This window comes from Hyaena hyaena, unplaced genomic scaffold (genome assembly GCF_003009895.1).
Source record: "Hyaena hyaena isolate Hyena2069 unplaced genomic scaffold, ASM300989v1 scaffold_109, whole genome shotgun sequence".
Lineage (NCBI taxonomy): Eukaryota > Metazoa > Chordata > Mammalia > Carnivora > Hyaenidae > Hyaena > Hyaena hyaena.
In genome coordinates this window covers 2922106-2942271 of record NW_024080740.1, presented here as the reverse complement: position 1 = coordinate 2942271, position 20166 = coordinate 2922106, and the positions used below count along the sequence as shown (strand labels likewise).

Below are 20166 nucleotides of genomic sequence, written 5' to 3'. Positions count from 1 at the left end.
AAATGAACAGTAATTCATTCGGCTGTTTCTTATATCTTAGGCTCAATAATAAGTTGGGTTTGACTGGTGGTACTGGGAGATGGAGAATGGGGCATCTTCAATATGCAAAATATCATTTGTTATTCATAGTATAGGATAGGTGACGGGAATGAAGGAGTGCACTTGCTGTGATGAGCACCAGGTGTTGTACGTAACTGCTGAAACACTGTATTAGACACATGAAACAAATACTACACTGAATGTTAACTAACTGGAATTTATTTTTTAATACATTTTTTAATGTTTATTTTTGAGCGAGAGAGGGACAGAGTGTGAGTGGGGAAAAGACAGGGTGAGAGGGAGACACAGAATCCAAAACAGGCTCCAGGCTCTGAGTTGTCAGCACAGAGCCCATCGCAGGGCCAGAACCCAGGAACCATGAGATCATGACCTGACCTGAAGTCAGACACTTAACCAACTGAGCCACCCAGGTGCCCCAAGAAGTATTCTTTAGAGAAAGAAGAGCTTAAAGCATTTTTTAAAGTTTTTATGTAAATTCCAGTTACTTAGTGGTGCCTGGGTGGCTCAGTAGGTTAAGCATCGGACTTTGGCTCAGGTCATGATCTCATAGTCAGTCGTGAGTTCGAGCCCAGAATCAGGCTGTGCCGATAGCTCGGGCCTAGAGCCTGCTTTAGCGTTCTCTCTCTCAAAAGTATTTAAACATTAAAACAATTTTCGGCAGGAGGCACCTGGGTGGCTCAGTTGATTAAGCATCGGACTTCAGTGGATGCTCACAGTTGGTGAGTTCCAGCCCCACGTGGGGCTCTGTGCTGACAAATCAGAGTCTGGAGACTTCTTTGGATTCTGTGTCTCCCTCTCTCTCTGTTCCTCCCCTGCTTGTTCTCTCTTCTCTTTCTAAAATAAATAAACATTAAAAAATCTATTGTCACTTCATAAAAATAAATTTAAAAAAATTTTTTAAATTTATTTTTCATTGAGGAGGCAAAAACTGTGTTTTCAGGCTATTTCTGAAGATCTTTCCAAAAATAAAGTAATTACTTTGATGGATAGTTATTATGTCACAATTCATGGATTACAAATTATACTTTGAAGGCTTTCTCCTGAAGAATTATTTAAGAATATGGCTTCTGGATCTGGTAAAGAATACTTGTTGTATTATAACTACCAAAGAAGCAGAACTGCCTGATTATTGGACTAAATGATAAGATTGATTTATTATAGTAATAAACAGTAATAAAATTGAAGAGAGTCAACTTCTCCATTGCACTAGAATACATAACTCTTTCAAAGAATTTTATCAAAATTTTTTTACAGCTACGATTATGTCATGGACAATGAAAGCATTAACAAATCTCTTGAGGCTATCAATTTGTTTGGTACAATGTACAGTCTCAGAAATTTTTATATGGATAATATTTTATCTGTACAAAATTATCCTTTCACTTGACAATTTTCCCCAGGAATTTCTTATAATACTGATAGTCTAATTCAGAAATATAAATTATATCAGGGCAACCTAAAATATTTCTGGCATCTCTCTTTTTATAAGGTAAATACATAAATCACTGTGATTTTCCAGGGGCTCAGAAATCTCAAATATAATTTTAATTTTAATTTAAAAAGACATCTACTGCTTGCTTTGGGAGCACGTACACTAAAATTGGAACCATATAGAAAAGATTAGCATGGCGTCTGGGCAAGGATGACACACAGATTTGTAAAACATTCCATGTTTATTCAGCAAATGGTGTTGGGAAAAGTAAATATTCACATGCAGAGAATTAAGTTGGACTTTAACAATGTATTATATACAAGAGACTGGCTTAAAGTGAATCCAAACTCTTAAAAGAAAAGATATGCGAAAAGTTTCATGACATTGGATTTGGCAGTGACTTCTTGTATATGACATCAAAAGCATAGACAACAAAAGAAAATATAAGTAAATTGGACTCTATCAAAATTAAAAACTTTTGTGCATCGAAACACACTATCAACACAATGAAAAGGAAACCCACAACATGGGAGAAATTATTTCTAAGTCATATGTCTCCTTAGGGCTTAATACACAGAAATGTATAAAGAACTCCTACTATTCAACAAAAAAATAAACAACCAGATTTAAAAATGGGCCAAGAGAGGTGCCTGGGTTGCTCAGTTGGTTAAGATCTCAGCTCATGCTTTAATCTCAGAGTTGTTGAGGTCAAGCCCCACGTTGGACTCTGCACTAGGTGTGAAGTCTACTTAAAAAAATATATAGTATAAATAAATAAATAATTGCAAAGAAATTGAATTAACAATTCTCTAAAGGAAATATACAGATGGCCAATAAGCACAAGACAAAATGTTCAAGTCACTATTCAATAGAGAAAAATGCAAATTAAAAGCACAACGAGATATCATCTCACCACCATTAGGACACTGATTTTCAAAAAGAACAGAAAGTAACAAGTGTTCTCCTAACAAGGTTGTGGAGAAAACAGAACACTTGACATTCCTGGTACAAATATAAAATAGTGCAGCCACTATGAAGACTGGTATGGTGGCTCCTGAAAAGAAAAAAAATTAAACATAGAATTATTGTATAATCCAGCAATTCCACTTCTCAGTATATACCCAACGATTTCAAAGCAAGCTCTCGAAAAGGTATTTGTACACCCATGTTCACAGCAGCATTATCCACAACAGCCAAATAGTGAAAGCAATCCATGAGTCCATTGAAGGATGAGAAGGATAAAAACAAAACATGGAATTTACATACAGTGGAATATTATATTAAGCGTTAAAAAGCAAGAAATTTCTGGGGTGGGTAGGTGGCTCAGTCAGTTGAGCATCTGACTTTGGCTCAGGTCAGGAGTTCAAGCCCCACATCGGGCTCTCTGCTATCAGCTCAGAGCCCACTTCGGATCCTCTGTCTCCCTCTTTCTGCCCCTCCTCTGCTTGTGCTCTATCAAAAATAAACAAAACGTTTTTTAAAATGCAAGAAAATTCTGATACATGCTACATGTGGATGAAGCTTGAAGACATTTCAAGTGAAATAAGCCAGTCACAGTATGACAACTTCTGTATGATTTCACTCACATGAGCTATTTATAGTAGTCACATTCACGGAGACAGAGAGCAGAATTGTGGGTGCCAGGAGCCGCAGGGAAGGGAGGAACGGGGAGATATTGTTTAATGGGCATGAAGTTTCAAGTGGGGAAGGTGAAAAAGTTCTGGATATATGGATGGTGGTGTTAGATGCGAAAGTACTTATTGTGCTTCATGCTACAGAAAGAACTGTCCACTTAAGAAGGTTATTCTGGTGCCTTTTATGTTATATATATTTTACCACAACTTAAAAAATGAAAAAATCCTAATACATATTTCTTTTCCTGAATTTAGGATCTGATCTCGAGGAAACAAAATAAAGAATTATAAGAAAAGATTTGGTCATAGGCTCCTGGGAGACTCGGTTGTTAAGCATCTGACTTCAGCTCAGGTCACGATCTCATGGTCTGTTTGCTTGAGTCCTACATCGGGTGAGCGCGAGCCCCACGTCGGGTGAGCACAAGCCCTGTTTCAGGTAAGCATGAGCCCCAGGTGAACCCCACTTCTCTCTCTCATTCTCTCCCTCTGCCCCTCGTGGGATTCTCTCTCTCTCTCTCTCTCTTGCTCTCGCTCGCTCTCTCTGCCCTTTGCTCACTTGCACCCTCTCTCCCTCTCAAAAAAAAGAAAAAAAAAAAAGATTTGGTCATTTGTTGGGCAGTGACAAGCTATAGCTTAACCATACATAAATCAAAGTAACAACAATATAAAATAAAAACAGGAGAAGATAACAAAATGGTAAGGAACTGAATTTTAGCTGTTCTGAAAAGATGTACTTTTTTTTGAGGTCATCAAGAATAAAATAAAGTCAGCTCAAATGACAGGAAATTATTCTGATGGTATATAGAATTTCTGCTAACTACTCAGATTACACAGAAGGTAAAGAACAGTCTTTTATTACTTTTGTTAAAAGCAGACTAAATATTTCGCGATCAATTCATATTTTCATAGGGAGAAAATAAAATTCTAGTGTTGCATTAATTTAGTCTTTGGCAGTAAAGAATATTAAAAAACACATCAAAACTAAGCAAATTTTGCCATAATCTTCACATATTTTGTCTGTTTTCCTTCAGACTCAGATATAAAGCATGGCAAATAAAATTCATTTTCCTCAAACCTTCTATAACTTGCTATACACACTTAAGTTTTATCCTTTACTGTGTTCTTTAATGTTCTGGAACAAACTCAACTTCACAACAAATCTATTTTGTTTTTCCTCAAAAAACATGCCAGGCTATCTGTCCTGATTGTCAAGGGTTGTATTTCTCTTTTTTTTTTCCATTTCATATGATTGCATTTTTTCTTAATTTTTTTGAGGTTTGTTATATGACCCATAGTATGATGTATTAGGAGAATGTTCCATGTTTATTTGAATGATCTTTATATATTTTTCTTTATCCTGGGTAGTAGTTCCTTGTTTTGAGGTCTACATTATATGGTATTAATATACCACACTAAGTTTTTGGAGGCTTTTATTGTCTACATAGTTTATCTTTTAAATCATTTTAACTTATCTATTGCAGGGAGGTAATAAATTGCAAAGGAGCATGAGGAAATTTGGAAATTTATATTTGGAAATTACACTTCTAAATAAACCACGGGTCAAAGAAAAAGCGACAATAAAATTCTAAAATATTTTGAGCTGAATAATAATGAAAAGACTCTATATTAAAATATTCAAGATGCAATTAGAGCACTGTTTAGAGGGGAATCTATAATTCTAAATGTTTATGTTAGACATGCAGAACCATTTAACAACATTGACCTAAGTTTCTACCTCAGAAGCCTTAAAACAAAAATTAAATCCAAACTAGGTCAAACAAAAGAAACAATAAAGAGGAGAGCAGAAATCAATGAAATTGAAAATGAACAACAATAGAAAAAAGTTACAAAGTAAAAAGTTTGTTCTTTGAAAATATTCATACAATTGAGGAATCCCTGGATAGGAGACATGCTGTTTGTTTCCTTCTGGGATGTGAGCAAACTTATCAAAGAAAATTGGATATCTCAGCGTTCTAGATATTATATTTTACTCTGAATATTACCATGATAACATGAACACTAGTCTTTGTTAACAGCTTTGGGTATGATTTTGAAGGATGCAAAGGTGTTTACTGTATAAGCAGTGAAGGGAAGTATATTCTCAGTATTCATACAAAGACATGAAACTATGAACAAGCATTTTATATTCACAGTTTATGAAAATTTATCCAAAGCTTGGAAATAAAGCCAAGAGAGTACAGATATATTCTCAATGTCATACTGGATCATTATTAAATTTTTAAAAATGAGAATTATGTAATTCTTTAAGAAAATTAAACAGCTCTTTTACCTGTGTTTTAGTGTTTCTTTCACTGTGTGATTAGAGTCTAGACACCGTGAAATTCACGTTATCTTACAGATTTCTGTGTGAAAGAAAAGTTAACTTCCAAAATTGTGTTGCATTTCTTTGTTTCTTGCTGTGAGGGAACCAGTTTTATACCTAACCCAACAATTTTATACTAACATTACTTTACTCAAGTGCCTATAAATAGGTAGTTTCTCAAAATGTTTTTAGAATTAGCTTTACCATTTTAATTGTTATTGTTAGGAGACAATTCTCCAAGGGTCTCTCATGTACCTGTGTGTCTTATGAGTAGAGGTACTAACCGCCTTTGTTCTGAATTATCATTCCAAAAATGTTTATACAGCAATAGCCTTGGATGATACATTTACTTGCTTCCAGAACGAAGTGCAGCTTTGCGTACAGCCTTGGAAGGTAGAGCTAGGTCTCCCTCCTGAGCTGGGGGTCAGGCATGCTTGGTGTGTGTTACCCAGAGTTCCACTCCTAGAATGCAACCCACTACATGTGCGGGTGGCACCGGGCCATCTTCATATCACTGTGTAGAAATTAGGGTTTGAAGAACTGGCACCAAATATGCTTATGCTCATACTGCTTGCTATGCCATAAGTAATACATTTCTTTTTGTTTTTGTCCCAGGCAACTTGTGTCTTCTTTCAGCATCCATGAATCCACTGCAGGTAACTGTTTTGCCTGCAAATAGGATAAAATCTCAGATCCTTTTTTTTTTTTTTTTTTTTTTTTGAAAGAGAGAGCATGAGAAAGAGAGAGAGAGGGAGCATGCATGTGTTCATGCACAAGTGAGGGAAGGGCAGAGAGAGAGGAGAGAGGGAGTCACAAGCAGGTTCCATGCTGCCAGCACAGAGCCCCACACAGGGCTGGATCTCACGAACTGTGAGACCAGGACCTGAGCCGAAATCAGGAGTCGGACCCTTAACCAACTGAGCCACCCAGGTGCCCCAGACCCATCACAGTTCTTGACAATTTCAATATTTTAAAAATGGACAAAAAGGGATGCCTGACTGGCTTAGTTGGCAGAGCATGTGACTCTTGATCTTGGGGTCATGAGTTTGAGCCCCACGTTGGGTATGGAGATTACTTTTTTAAAAATATAAATAAATAAACAGTTGGACAAAATATTTGACTTGTATTCATTTTATATTTGTATAAGAGCTGTATTTCAATTCTGTGAACATATTGTACTTTAACATGTTGATAGGTCATCCACTGAGATACCCAAGTGGACTTATCTGCTGGATTCAATAGAATGCCATTGTCCAGGAAGTGAACTCAGTGAGCTGCTAGTCCAAGCCATGTTTTTTCTTGGCTCCCCAGGGTTTCCCAGTCAAATGTGGAAACTTATCTTTGCTTACTCACAGTTTCTACACTTTTTCTTTCCTTTCCTTTCCCTCCCACCCCCCGAGATTTGCTTTATTTTTGGTGTTTGGTCAAGTCTGTTGGTTGCTTTCTATAACCAAGAGCAGGGAGGAATGGTATAATAGTCAGTCTTGACAGTGCAGTCAATTGAGCACCTTGTGTTTACATCAACTTGATTTGTGTGTGGCCAATAAATGTCTCCTAATTGATTGCAACAATTATTGGTAGTCTGTTCGTATGGTCCTGTCATTTAGTAATCTTCAAGGGGTGATGGAGATCTGTTCTTTGTCAGGTAAGAGACAACAGAGAATCTGGCTTATTTTTCTGTTTGACTATTTGTGAACTCATATCAATTAAGAAAATATTTTTGTTTGTTGGAGGGGAGAATAGCCCTTTGATATCTGAACTCTGGAGTTTTTGTGTTCTGTGTTTACTTTTACTTGAGGTTGTAGACCCAAAGCTACAAGCTCTCTCTGTGTTTTTGTGATTGAGGAAAGTCTTTAGCTTTTCTGGGGGGTGACTTCAAATGTTTTCCTATTCCAGAGGGTATTAATAAATTAGATTGCAAAGGCTCACAAAAGAAAAGAGCTCTATTCTGATTGGTTTATACAAGTTAATGTTACAATAATATAATATATTCCTCGAATTTCTAGAAATTAAAGAAACTAAATTTTAATATTTTATAAATGAAAAAATGTAAAAAAAAAACCTTTTTGAAAAAAACCTTTCTAGAGGACTTAGTTCAGAAGCACTTTTACATAAGAATCCACATCCACATTATCAAGGTGAAATCTTAGACAAATTAGACTAGATTCATAATTTTGGTTTTCTCCACTTTGGCACTGTTGACATTTTTGACTAGAAGATAACAATTTCAAAGATTAAGCTCTTTCCAAAGACATCTCTCATTACATTTTCATTGAAACACAGCTTTATTTATTTTTGTAATCCTAAAATTTTTGTGGAAACAAAGATAACTTACTGGATCCATGGAACTAATGTAGGGAATCTTAAATATTTAAATGATGAAAAATTAAACTCACCTCATACTAACTAAAATATTTTGCTAAAGATTTTTCCATGTTGATAAAATTAGTAAGAAGACAATGTTGATTTTAAGCTACAATTACTCTAATTTGTCCAAGGAATTGTCTATTCAAGAAGAATATCATTTCCTGATTTTTCAAATATAAATAAATCTCTATATTAACATATCAAAAAATGTAAAGACTGGAGTTTTGCCAAAACTTTTCAGTGTCGAAACTTTCTTTCTAGCTCAGGACCACGTCTATTACTTGAATTCACAGTTAACTTTTCTCTGAGTTTCGCTCTTGGCAAGGGAAAACATACAGAAGAGGCACAATTTAGTATTTCCCCTCTGCTCCTCCTTTGTTTTTGGAAAGCCTTCACTTTGTGACTGCACCAGATAGCCCTAGTATTTGCACATAATGACAGAGCATGTGCATGAACAGATTCATTTCCAAATTTCCAAAGAGAAGAAAATAAAAGAAACAAGTGGAGGAAGCCAGCTTACAACAGTTACAAAATGTCACTATAAAAGGCTAATTACCTAAACTCTACCAGGAAAGGAGGATTAGATGAAAGAAACCCTATTTTTACATGTATACACACCAAAGAAAAAGCAGTACAGCTTACTGAAGCAATAACTAGGGTCTTTAACGATTCAATCAAACCATAGGATTAAAAAGTTCGTACCCGCTCATCACCAAAGTAGGAAAACCTGAGGTTCTCTCTTATGATAAAAAATGATCTGTTATTTAGCCAAAGAAGTCAGAAATGTCTTCCCAAGGTTTTCTTCCTTCTTGTTCTAAATGGTCCCTTAAATGATTTAGCCAGTTCATGTCAGAAATATCCCAAAGCGGTCACAATGCTTCTAAATGCTCCTTGGTGAATATTAGGCCAGTGAGAGAAATATGCACCTGAATGAAAGTGTGAAGGCAGCACAGGTGTAGCCCAGGGTGTCAAAGAAGACCCTGAAATTTCTGCAGCACCTGTAGGAATCTGGCTGATGAGCCAGTCTCACAGCTTTGAGACTGCTGGCTCCAAGCCAAAGAAACTACCTTAAGTAATTATCGAAGAAACAGAGGCAAGAGGGAAGAAAGGTCTTACTAGGTTTGGATAGGTGGCCCATGGCAAAACTGGTCCAGTAAAGATGCTGGTCTGATGGGACCTTCTGAACCTATCAGCCCTAGAGGATGGATTGAGAGACAGACTATTGAAGCTACGTTCATCCCTTCCCCTCCAAATTTTCTCTCATGGACTCATGACAAAAAGTGACCAGGACAAAAAAAAAAAAAAAAAAAAGAATCAAGACATTCTTTTATTGATAACAAACCAGCCCTCCCTCCAAATATAAGAGTTTTCAAAGCTGACCAGATAACCAAAGGATTTCTGAGAGGAATCCTCATTCCCAGGACACAAAATAAACTGTTTTAGAGAGGACTTCACATAAATCGTTTGGTCTTAAGTACCTGTGCAGGACCTACCTCACTGCTGCAGTGGGAGACAGCCCTGGACATGAAGTTCAAACCTCAAGGGTACATGCGGTTTCAGAGCTGAGGACGTTGGGCAGTGTCGGCCAGGGGCTCTCCATCAGCTCTTTTCATGGTCTCCAGGACTGTCAATGTCAATCCCCTAAAAGAACATCAGAAAAGTCTGTTGATCAAGCAGAACTAAGTTTATTAGACTTAGTGTGATAAGGGAGAGTACCACCCTCAAAGAAAGTCTCATCTCAGAAGGGAGATTTCAAGAAACAGTATATAGAGTTTAGGTGGCTAGGTTTAGGAGGTTTAGAGCCAGTCTTGCATGGCAAGTAACTGACGTTGATAGTTTTGATACAATAATTTGTGACTGATGGACACAGCAAGGTGTCTTAATGAGTAAACCATTAAAGGGTAAGGAAGCTGCTTGCCCAACTCAGCTACCTACTGTCCTGAGAGGAGATGTGTTTATCCAAATGAGCCAAGTATTTGCTGGGACAAAATTAGTTTGCCGAAATTCCCTGGGCAAATAGTAAAACTTACTGATCTATAGTCTTATCTCCCTGGACCAGAGTCCTCTGGAACAAACAGTGTGTCATGATGGCACAGGGGGTCTGAGATCTCAGAGCCTTTCTATTCTGTGACTCTGCTACAGCTCGCCGAGGGGCGTACCTGCAAGGCACTGTTGCCTTAAGATGCTGTTCCACATAAAAATCAGTTCATATTTTTCAGAGGAATAATTCTCTTCTGTCTCCTTGTAATATACCCTTATTCAGAATGGTATTATCTAGTAACAGTTCTGTTTCCATTGTCTGGCAAGGGTGTTAATACATTGAAGTGAAAAGAGGTTTCATCAGAGTTAGGATCTCATGTTCTTTTAGCGTTCCTGGGCACACTGCTCTATCCTTCCTGAACTTGGCGCTCGTTTGTATCTAGCAAAAATTCACCAAACTTTTTTGTTTTTTTCTTTTTTGAAGGGGTTTGAAAGTTTGAGGGCGTGGGAAGGGGCAGAGGGCTGGGGAGAGGGAGAATTTTAAGCAGACTCCAACATGTAGCTTGGAGTCCCACACCAGCCTCTATCTCATGATTGTGAGATCACGATCTGAGCCAAAATCAAGAGTCATATACTTAACCAACTGAGCCACCCCAGGTACCCCCCAAAAAATTCACCAAACTTCTAAGGCTAGGAACAATTTCTTCTGATTTTAATATTTTGCAGTTATTTTTTTTTAATTTAATGTTTATTTTTGAGTGAGAGAGAGAGAGACACAGAATCTGAAGCCGTCTCCAGAGTCTGAGCTGTCAGCACGAAGCCTGAAGTGGGACTCGAACTCACGACTGTGAGATCATGACCTGAGCAGAAGTCATATGCTTAACTGACTGAATCACCTAGGTGCCCCTATTTTGCAGTTATTTACATAAAAATTTAGGTAAAGAAAATTAGCTTGCCCTTAAGACTCTTTGTAAAGCAAACAGTTTGGACATTTTCCTTCTAACCTGACGGGTAAGTAAGATTATAGATGACAATGACTCAGACTACTTTGTAACAGGAACTATTTCATTGTTTTGGACTAAAGCAAAAATGTCTGTCAGTAGTAATTCAGTGAAGCAGTTTGGATTGGAAGCCTACTATACATATTTTACTGCTTACATTTATTAAAACAGAGAAATTACAACATCATTTGACCCAGTAAATATCAAAAACATTTCTATAACTTATCCAAAAAAGCTTTTCAGTGTGACAAGCCAGATTAAGAGGCAGACATAGACAGGCAATATAGATCTATAAAGAAAATGATGGTACTGCACGCACAAGTGTCAGCAGAAACATCTTAAAAGTCAGGAGTATGTACAGAAATCAAAAAGAATGAAATTTTACCATTTATAACAACGTGGATGGAACTAGAGGGTATTATGCTAAGCAAAATAAGTCCGTCAGAGGAAGACGAATATCATATGATTTCACTCATATGTGAGATTTAGGAAACATAACAGATGAACATAGAGGAAGGGAAGGAAAACTAAGATGAAAAACAGAGAGGGAGATAGACCTTAAGAAACTCTTAAATACAGAGAACAGATTGAGGATTGCTGGAGGGGGGAATGGGCTAAATGGGTGATGGGCGGTAAGGAGAGCTCTCACTGGAATGAGCACTGGGTGTTATATGTATGTAGTCAATTACTGGGTTCTATTCCTAAAGCCAATACTACATAGTATGTTAACTAACTTGAATTTAAATAAATAATTTTTTAAAAAAGTCAATAGCGTGGAAACCAGACAAGGCCATGGGGATTCCTGGCTTTTAAACTTCATTTTATAAATATCTTACAATATTTATAAAAATTATGATCCTAGAAGATAAACCACAAAAAGAATGTAAGATATGGTCAAGTCAAAGATTGATGAAAGTGGAAAGGAAGATATTTAAATATCCCAGGAGACGAAGAAACGTAAATCCACCTGATAGGATGAAGCAAGGGGCGACACTCCCAGTGTGGCCGCACACTTCTGGAAGACAAGTTCAAGCATTCCCTGACTAATGTCAGTAAACCGTTCCTGACAATCAGCACTTTCACACACAATTTTAACAGAGACTCATGCCCGATTATTTGAAATTGAAAGATTTTAATACGTTAACCATCAACTCAGTGCTTCCAATCATTTTTTTAATACAGGAAACCAATGCATATGAGTAACAGACTCTATTATCAGGATGTGAAACTATTATAACTAAACGTTGTATCATATGCAGTAATGCTGTAATGTCTCTCTTTATGCCTTAGATATCCTAAGAATCACATCTCTTTTATTGGCATGATGTTATACTTGTCAAGGCTTCTACATGGACCCCGTCATTCTGTCAACTGTGTTTGGACCTCAACTCAAGGCTTTTCCCTCTCATCATTTTGATTTAAAAAAATATTGCATTGAGTTTGGGGGACATAAATATACTCTCCCCCACCCCATAAACACCAGCTTAAAAGTTGTTTTGAGAGAGAAAGTTCAGGGTATTACAAGCCAAGTGGAAAGATCTTAACTCAGGAGAGAATCAGCATTTATGTCTACGTTAGGAAACCTGTTACTTATTTGTAACTTAAATTCATGGACGTGAACTCTGTGAAACTCTTCTCCATCCTCCTTTAAAGGTATAGTGATGATAACTAAGACTTAGTTTGTCACTGTTGTCATTAAGAATTCTGCCTGAGAGGGGCACCTGGGTGGCTTAGTCGGTTAAGCGGCCGACTTTCGCTTAGGTCATGATCTCGCGGTTCGTGGGTTCGAGCCCCGCGTCGGGCTCTGTGCTGACTGCCAGCTCAGAGCCTGGAGCCTGTTTCGGTCTGTGACTCCCTCTCTCTCTGACCCTCCCCTGCTCACGCTGTCTCTCTCTCTCTCTCTCTGTCTCCTAGAAATAAATAAAACATTTAAAAAAATTAAAAAAAACAAAAGAATTCTGCCTGAGAAAGGAAGGAAATTCTGACATATGGATGAGCCTTGAGGACATTGTGCTAAGTGAAATAAGCCAGTCACACAAAGAGAAACACTGGAACTTGTATGATGCTGCTTCTGTGAGGTCTCCAAAGCAGTCAAATCCATTGCAAGAGAAAGTAGAATGGTGGCTGTCGGTGGTTTGCGAGGGGAGAAATGGGGAATTATTTAACAGATAGAGAGTTTCAACTTTTTCAAAGTGAAAAAGTTGTGGAGATTGGTTGTGCAACAATATGAAAATACTAAACATTTCTGTACTGTACACTTGGAAATGGTAAAGATAGTAAATTTTATGTTATGTATTTTTTACTGCAACAAAAAAGACCAAAAGGGAGAGAAAGAATCATTCTAGAACTTCACCTTATTCAGAAGGCATTTCCAACAATTTTTTGGTATGACATAAATACCTCGTTAGTGATGGTGCATCTTTTCACCCAGGAAGAATACGGAGCTTATACAAAAATCTTAAAAGAACAAAATCCATGGTGTATATGTTGTATTAAGGAATCTTGCATATTTGCTACTATGTTTCATTACAATGTTTGCCTTGTAATTTCATTTTCTAAAGTGTATCCGTATAGTGATATTAAATTCAATTCTTATTAAATTTGTGTACTTTCTTGAAAGATTTAAGGTAACTTAATGTATTTATAAATCTAGTTTATGAGACTATCAGAGTTAAGTCGTGAGGAAGACCGTTTAAGTTGGGCAATTGTATTATTGAAAAGAAAATTGAAATTTTTAACGTAAAATGTTAAACATAAAAGGAAATTAGTAAGTTGAGATGTTTAAGGGAGTTTAACAAGGGTCGAAAGTCCCCCTTAAAAGCAATTGTAAAAATTTGCTAAACTTTTAAAAAGAGTTTAGAGTATGAGATAAATTAAAAGTTTAAGAAAGAAGCAAGTACATAAAGTAGTCATTTAAAAAGATACCTAAGTAAACCTCTCAGTGGTCTTTTCCCCGCATAAAAGCTACTATTGAGGGCATCAAAAACTCATTTTCAAAAAAAAAAACAAAAAAACAAGCAAACTCTGCTTTCACACTGGTAATGATATTTTCTGTAAAGAAGAGAACTGAATCGTAGCGAGTTAACAAGTCCCACTGACAAAGTGTAAGCAAGTCAGGCAGGTATCCTATAGAACAGGAATAGAACTACGTTCAATGATTACAGAGAACCATGGCTAAAAATGTAAATGTTGAGTCTTTGTCTTCCTATTTGAACTATATCGAACCCTTCTTGGTAATTTTTAACCCCAGAACCTTTACTCAGTTCTTTATTCATTAACTGCCTCACCAGCAGGCAATTTGTGAGTTCGAGGGTCAGCCTGAACCCGTGGGGCGAAGGGTACCAGGAGCCTTAATAATGAACAACCTAATTCTCTCTTCCTCCCCGGGACAGAGTAACTGATAATTCTGCTCAGGTGCGAAAAGCAGTTTGAAACTGACTATGTCTCCGATTCTCAAAGATTTTCTCAGAATCAAAAATAGATTTTCTTTGCTTTTTAAGTAACCTGCAAAGCACCCTGCTCAGTAACATGTACATTTAATAATTTGGGGGGAAGATAATAAGGATGACCTGGTGTGATACCATTTTAATGAGCCAGTTTTCTCTCTGAGCTGTGGGCTTTGGTGAATCTGAGGCACATTTTCAAATGACTCTGAATCACTTATTGATCACTCTCTGTGTGTAGATGACTGTGTTAGTATTATTGACAATTTAAAAGAATAACAAAAGGAGAAGCCTTGGACTTCAAAGAGTTCCTAACAGCCTTTTTGGAATATGGAACACTTCTGGGCAGGCAAGGCCAGGCCAACATGCTGTAGCCATATGTCAGCTTCGGGGCACCAGGTCACACAGCAGAAGAGGGAAGGAAATGAGAACCAGAAGTACACTATAAAAATGAAAGTGCCTCCAAAGAAATCCTCCGACCAATGGTCCAATGGAACATGTCAAGCAGGGACTAGATAAATCTGTCCCAAATTATACCTCTTACTAAGCACAAGACCTATCCAACTGTCAGTTCTGTGGAGATTTTTCAGATTAAAAAAAAATCACTACTCTCCTTGAGAGAGTGAAAAGACAAGCGGGCAGTGTCAGACCATATATGACAGTATAACTCTGCCCACAACCTCTGCAGCAGTCAGGCCCAAATGATCAGGGCTTAACGACTGCCAGCTTCCTCTAATTATTGCCCTAGCTCCCGGCTAAGGACCAACCAGAGAAAGCCAGGTATATGTGCCAAATCAATCATGTCAGGTGCCCCACGTCAAGCTAGCCCCTCTGGCTTCCGCATGTCAGCAACCTCCAATCAGAGCATAGCTGAAGCCTTCCCCATCTTTTTATTTATTTAAAAACAAATTAGCTAAGCCTCCTTGTCTTGGAGTCTCTGCCAAAGTCAAGTGATGGTGGCTGACCCACATGCCCATCTACAACCACAGAAAGCTCTGAATAGTCTTTTAAAATTCTTAGTTGGGTGGTATTCACTTATTTCCACAGTTTCACTGGGAGCCCCACCTAGATAGGATATGATCAGCACCACCTGTTGCTACAGACTTTGACTACTCGCATACCCATGGAGGCCCCTGATGTCTTGCTGCCCTTGACCTGCAGAATACCAGCCCACATGGGAAGTCAGCACCGGGTCTGAACTCTGCTGTCTTTGCAATGAGTTCCCTGGCTGTTCGTCCTCTGTTTGATAGACAGACTTTGTTACTGGTTTCCATCTGTTTGGCATTCTTGATGTAATCAGATCATTTATTTTCATCCCTTTTGCTGTGTTTTGTGCTTCTGCTTTGGGTTGTGCTACCTGGAAGTGTTGTTTGTTTTAAGGAGGAAAATCATGGGTGAAAACAGGCCCAGGCCCTAGAAGCCTGGTGCTCCAGCTGACCTCGCGGAGTCGTGAATTTCCTCTTCTTACTGGAAAGGTGTCCGTTTGGACAAACTCTGCATAGAGTCCCCAAAAACCAAAAAGTTTCCCCTCTTGTCTTGACTTTGGTCTTAAAAGCTTGCCTTTGATCCAGAAAGAGTGTTTCCTCTGGTTTTATCCTGATGGGGGGAGGAGGAGGAGTTCGGGGGGGGGGGCAGATTAGTGGCTCTACAGTTGAAGGCCAACCTTCAGGTTAGAGGCCTGAAATATTAGGTGCATGAGCATCACGTTTCTATTGGCCACTCTCAGCCAAAACCTTCTCCTCCCAGGTACAATGTCTTCTTATATATCCCTCATCACAGTCTTCACTCTTGCAACTATCTTTCAAAATGGCATAATTGGGCCTTCAATTGGGCTCTACTTGGCAACATTTGATATGGGCAAGACTGCTCACTTGAGAGGTACATGAGAAAAAAGAGGGAATAAGATTTCTCAGGTCTAATGAGCAGCAAGTTTTGATGGAAATAGAGAGACCTAAATGAAATTCTGAATAAAAAATTTATTAGAAGAGTCTGTGGCCAAAGACAGGGATTAATTCAACAAAAATAATTTAAGCAAAAACAAACTGGACTCATTTCCCCAGTAAACCCTCTACCCCTTTGTCCTGCAGCTGCCTCCTTATAGCCAACCTCCCCCTTGCTCTCGTCCTCTGATCTCTCTCCTTCTGTACCTCCACCGACTCTTTCCTCTTCCTCCCCTGATCCAGGGCTTCCCTCAACCCAGACAAAACTTACAGCTATTTGTAGATGAGTTTAGAATTCTTTCAGGTGCATATACCCCAGGGTTACCTGACTTACATGTACATGCACCTGTTGATCAGAACCTCAGACACCAAATCCTGGATGGCAAACGTTGATTGGATCAACTCACAATGAAGCCTACAAATTCTCTCTTTTGACAGTAAATCTGAGAGTCCGAAAAAAGCTCACAACTGAGGTTAAAGTCTTCTACAAGCCATGTCTGAAACATTTCCAGTAAAATTTGATTGGACCATAACTGAATTATGGAAACAGAGAAAACATGAAACTATGGGAACAGGTCCTCAATCAACATTTGAACGATTTAAATTTCCCTGGTGATTTAGTTCTGCTACGATACGTAGGTGATGTCATAGTTTTTTCAGAGAGTGAGGAGGCCTGTAGAAAAGATTACTTGCTCTCAGCCATAGCAAAAAAGAGACATGAAGTTTCAAAAGATGTTACAGTTTTACTAAAACATCCCTCATTATTTAGGGTATGACCTAATTAAAAAGGGAAAAACGCTCTCTCCTAATAGACGAAAGATGACCCAAATGCATCCTATACCCATTGTAAGAAGATGGTTGAGGGGATTGCAATGTTTCACTGGATATTGTAGACATTTGGTGCCAAATCCTTATGAGCTTATAACATCTCTTCATGAATTGAAGGAGGTCTTTCAGTACAGTTGACAATAGAGGTGACTGAACAGTCCCCAACTGGTGAAGATCTAGATCTCTAGCCATCTGTGAATTGGTCAACCTCTCACAAGTGAGAAAATTACCAAAGATTGGTGGGGAGGGAGACTGGGAGACCAAATATCAAACTGACGATGGCCAGACCCTAAATGTAATCCAACTCTGACCACCACCCCTGCTGCAATCGGCCCAGAACGATCAGAATTTAGTCAGTGACTGTCAGCTTCCCTCATCTTTGCCCTCAGTTCAAACTCCGGATGAACTAGAGAAAACTAAATAATTTCCCCAAACGAATCACATGAGATGCCCTCTTTCTAGTTAGCCCCCCCCTTTTTTTTTTACCATAAGGCTTTTATACTACCCTGTCTGCCTTTGAGTTCCTGCCAAATGCAAGTGATAGGAGCTGACTGCCTTGATAGAGCAAACTGAGTAAGTAACTCCTGTCTATTCTCACTTGGATTATCTTTGTTCATTCTACATCCTCCATTCAGAATTTTCCCATTTGAAAAATGTTGGTTTCTAACAGAGAAAAATTCCTGAGCCCCATCCATCATACCCAGAGCTGTTACAAAGATTATGCTACTTGATCTCCAACACCAGAGTCAATGCATCTGAGTAAAAAAGGCATTTTGCCTTACTCTTATATATATGTAATCATTTATATGTGCCCAAAGCTGCATGTGACTATGAGTTTATCCAAAAATGATGAAGGTCTCAAATTCAGTGGTCCTTAGAGTCAAGCTAACTTATCCATGCTTGCCTCTCTCTCTTTAATGAAACCAGATTATGGTCATCCCACTCTCCAAGTCAGCTCTGAAAACTAACCTTGTAACCATAGGTATGGATCGTGAGTAGTAAATATCCAGTGGCTGTCCAGTCATGTCCACTAGCTGGTCTATTAAGAGCATTTCTGGTAAGAAAAAAAAGCTTGGGGACCATATTTTCTAATCACATGGTATTACAGAAATGTCAAAATTACACTCATGAAACATCAAACAACCCTGCCCCGCTTGCACTATCTCTCTCTCTCTCAAAAATAAAAATGAAACATTAAAAAGAAACACAAAAATAGTTTAGAAAAATCACAAACACCAACCACAACAGCATGAAGCAAACAAAAAGCAAAACTGGAATGAGGGGAGAATTTAATTTCCAGAGTTCTCGCATTGTAATGTTCAAAATGTCCAGTCTTCAGAGCAACTGAATGGCTCAGTTGGTTAAGCATCTGACTCTTGATATCAGTTCAGGTCATGATCTTATGGTTCGTGGGTTCAAGCCCCACATTGGGCTCTGCACTAATAGAGTGGAACCTCCTAGGGAGTCTCTCTGTCTCTCTCTCTGTCCCTCCCTGGCTCTCTCTCTCTCTCTGTCTTTCTCAAAATAAGTAAATAAACATTTTTAAAAATGTCTAGTTTTCAATAAAAGATTATGAGACATACAAAGAAAGAAAAGAGTATGGCTCTTTCCCGGAAAGAAAAACCAACATGGACAAGAACTGTCCCTGCAGAAGCACAAACATTATACTTAAGTTGACAAAGACTTAAGTAAATGGTCTTAACATGTGATCAACAAGCTGAAGGAAACCATAGGCAAAGAAATAAAGGAAACTAGGAAAACAATATTTCAATAAATTGAGAATACCAACAAAGAGAAATCATTTTTAAAAAGGTACCAAGCGGAATATTTGAAGCTGAAAAATACAATAACTGAAATGAAAAATTCACTGAAGGGATTCAATAGCAGATTTGAGCAGAGAAAAGAAAAAATGAAAGAATTTAAAGGTAAGTCAAGTGAAATTATACAGCCTGAGGAACAGAAAGAAAAAATGAAGAACAATGAACAGAGTCTAAGAGAACACCATCTGTGTAATACCGTCAAGCGTATCAACAAACACATAATGAAGAGCTCAGAAGAGGGGGGGCAAGATGAATATTGAAAACTACTCAATATTTCAAGAAGAAAATGGCTAAAATGTTTCCAAGTTAAGAAAGACACAAATCTATTCCTCCAAGAGATTCAATAAACTCTCAGACTGAGCAACTTTTTCTATTGTTAGTAGCCACTTTTGTTTTTTCTTCTAATTGCCTATAAATTTTTGCTCATTTTCTGATTTTTCAAATATTTTTTACATATACATGTCTGTATCATCCACGTGTGGATGATCTGCATGTCTATGGCTTTGTTTATGTCTTATTGACAGATAATTTCATTTTTATATTAGCAATTTTGTCCTTTTTGTTTGTTTATTTATATCCTGGGTTTCCTGTATTGCTTAATAGTACTTTCTTCACCTCAAGATTATACAATTATTCTGTCATATTTTTCTTCTAATTCCATCTATAACTTATGTTTTCTGTGTGAGAGATTGAGGCACCTAAAACCTTTCTCTTTTAAATGTTTAACCAGTTGCACTGACATAATTATTGAATAACATATTCTTCCTTCCACTAACTTTTAATGCTACATTTCTCTCCCCCACTCTCCACACTTTCTCTTTAGGATTCAGTATATACATGGATTCATTTATAGACTCTCTTGATCTATTTCTCTGTTTCTATACCAGTCTCCTACCATTTTCATCAAGCAGCCTCAAGAAAAGTTTTCACATCTAGTAGCACAACTTCTTCAATGCTACACTTTTTCACAAACTTCTTGGAAAGTTTCATATGTTTATTCTTTTACACTAACATGAGAATGATTTTATTGAGTGCAAAAGTTAAATATCTTTGAGATTCCAATTGGCATTACAATAGATGTATGTAGTTTTCTGGGAAGACTGGACACGAAGTCTTCTCAACCTGGAAAACGATGTCTTTCAATTTAATCAGATTTGTTTTATGGTACTTACCATTTTCTCAAAAGCTCTTTTCACCAAAATCTTATTTTTATTGTTAAACATATTCCTACATGTCATATAATTTTTCACCGATATGGATGCAACACTTTTTTCTACTTTAATTTCTATCTGTGATTTTTAATATAAGAACTATTGGTTTTTATAGGTTTATTGTTAG

The 20166-nt window shown here is 37.6% G+C and overlaps 1 long non-coding RNA gene and 1 other non-coding gene across 2 annotated transcripts in view; one reads left to right on the top strand and one right to left on the bottom strand.

Moving 5' to 3' along the window:
- Nucleotides 1–1634: 1634 nt before the first annotated feature.
- LOC120234444 lies at nucleotides 1635–1737 on the top strand. The gene has a single exon (XR_005529097.1). It is a non-coding gene; the product is annotated as a U6 spliceosomal RNA (small nuclear RNA).
- A 773-nt stretch (nucleotides 1738–2510) lies between these two features.
- Nucleotides 2511–20166, bottom strand: part of LOC120234417 — a 47730-nt gene continuing 30074 nt past the window's right edge. The window contains exons 3-4 of the long non-coding RNA XR_005529088.1: nucleotides 9310–9457; nucleotides 2511–2546 (exon numbers count right to left, since the gene is read on the bottom strand). This is a non-coding gene — a long non-coding RNA (uncharacterized LOC120234417). The remainder of the gene's footprint in view (nucleotides 2547–9309; nucleotides 9458–20166) is intronic.